Source organism: Hipposideros armiger, unplaced genomic scaffold, assembly GCF_001890085.2.
Source record: "Hipposideros armiger isolate ML-2016 unplaced genomic scaffold, ASM189008v1 scaffold_139, whole genome shotgun sequence".
Taxonomy (NCBI): Eukaryota; Metazoa; Chordata; class Mammalia; order Chiroptera; family Hipposideridae; genus Hipposideros; species Hipposideros armiger.
The window spans coordinates 980,005-982,524 of record NW_017731489.1 but is presented as its reverse complement, the minus strand read 5'-3'; positions in this window follow the sequence as shown (position 1 = coordinate 982,524).

Genomic DNA, 2,520 nt, shown 5'->3' with positions numbered 1-2,520 from the left:
CTTTACTCACAAGATCAAATTGTCCCTTTTTGGCAAAACCAGGGGTTGTTGTTTTAAACTCTGAACTGAACCAGATAGAAGTTGCTGGTGGTGTCTTCCTCTTGAAGGCGTAGGCGAGCAGAGCCCCTGCCAGGCCCCGGGCCTTCCCGGGGTCGTTTCCTGACCACAGAGCAGGAGCTGTGGAGGGAGGGACATGGGATGACTTGGACATCTTTGTCTGGGGCACAGCCTTCCATCTGAATTTCCGGTTGGCAAGTTCCAAGGAATATGACCTTTTAGCCAATAACCCATCTTGGTATTGTTCCAAAGCATTGTAATAGCAGACACAAGTCAGTCAATCGATTTTGCAAAACGTACAACTTATCCCCTGACACATCTTTCAAAAATAGCTCTTTCCAGAAAGCAAGCAATTGCTACTGAGCATTTATGTCTAACCTGTGAGCAGCATGCAAAACAGTATTTTGACTAAGATGCCAGTTTGGTGATGTTTGTTTAATCATTAACATATTACCTTTTCTGGATCAAATAGCTGGAGATTACCCAGAATGCTGGGGAAGAAGAGTTTGAACCAGAAACACAGATTAGAGAATTAAACTAACTGTTCATTTAATTTCCCCAACTACATTCAGAAAGTTTAGGATTATTTAACCTGGCCTGCACTAGGGTTTGTATTTAACATAGGACTTACGGGCACCAGTTAGAAACTATGTCAATCTACACAGTTTTTAGATCATGGAAACACAGAGCAGCGGGCATCATCTGCCAACACTTCTATTTTACAGGTAGAACAGCGCAGGTGTAAGGCTGTAAAGAGGACTTTTTAAAGGCCTACAGCAAGATACTGGCAGAATAAGGACTAGAACTGGGGTTTCCTGCTCCCAGCCAGTGTTGTCCTTGTCTATCACATATCTGTGTAGTGTTTTACTCTCTTCGAAGCATGCTGACAACCTCACATAGCCCCACGTTGCCCCAGGCCACTTCATTCAGGAATATAAACTAACTTTGTAGCAACAATAACAAATAGTATTTTCCGGGTTCTTTCTGTACCTTGTGATTTCCGACATTTCAGGTCTGCTTTAAATTCCCGTTAAACAATTTCTAGGTGTCTCCTGGGGTCAACTCCTGGTTGGTCATATATAAAGTCCTCCCTACGTTGTGTGGAACCTGCCGTGTCCCTCAGCCTCCCCTTCAGGCCAGAGCAGCATCGCCACCATGAGCTAGAGATCTGAAGTCAGAGCTAGATTCTACTTCCTTGGCAGTATTAAAGCTTGGAACACAGCATTTAAACTCTTTAAGCCTAAAATTCCTCTAGGCCTAAGTTTTTGTAAAATGTGGCCTTCATAGAATTACCTTCTGGAACTATGACTNTTTTTATACCAACAGTTCCACATCCCAAGGACTCCTTCAATTTGGGGCAAACCAGGACAGATGGTCGGTCACCTTAGGCGAGACCAAAAATATTTCTAGTTTGAATGGAAACTTTCCATTTCTTAACATTTCCAAACACCATTTTCAAGTTTGCTGTCTTATGACTTTATATTGACATGATTAAAGGGATTTTTCAACCGGTAAGCTTAAGATACTTCATCTCTCTACTATCCATATTTCCAGAGATATGAATGGTCTCACAGTATCCTGTAATAACAGTAATGAGCTCTTACTGAGACCCAAAATCTCTGTGTGGCACCATGTTAGCATTTTGCATATATTACATCTAATTCAGACAACAGTACAGCTTATTGGAAATTATAGTTAATACAGATGGGTAACAGGTGACACAGCTGGTGACCCTGAAGCTGGGCTTTGAGCCCAGATCTCTCTGGCTCCAAAGCTTGTATTCTTTCTCTTGCAATGATCTGAGTGGGTATTCGTTGTTTTTTGGGTTCAACATTTGCCATCACTTAATAGGTATAGATGTTCAAGGCCAGTCTTCTTATTTGAGCACCAAATCTGAAAATATAGTGCACACCACCATGTAAACACTGCTGTCTCCTCCTACAGGGACAGAAGGTCTGCAAACAGGCTTTCCATGATTAGGAAAAACTGGCAGAAGCAGGAAAACAGATAATTATGCTTTTCAAAATAAAAAAAATTATCAACAAGCAATCTCATTGTCATATTAAATTATTTCACATATATTAAGGCACAATATAATAGAGAATAAAAGTTGAAGGAATACACTCAAATATAATGTGTGATCTCTTTACCAGTCTCTTTATCATATTTCAACAATTATCAGTCATTGCTTATTGCAAGAAGCCCAAGTCTTTCTTTTCTCCTCCCAGGCACCTTGCAGCCATCATGTGTACCTGCTGAGCACAGTGGAGTCTCACACCCTTCTCCTGGGCGTGGGACCCCCAACAGCCCGGGATGAACTTCTCCCCACTGTTCTCCCTCCTGCTCTTCCTACTAGAAAGCTCCTGAGGTTCCATTTTCTCTCCTCCTTTTCTGAAGGAGAGCTATTTACCCATCTTTTGGGAAAATTTAAGTTCATTCTTTATTCTTCATTCTTCTTCTTCT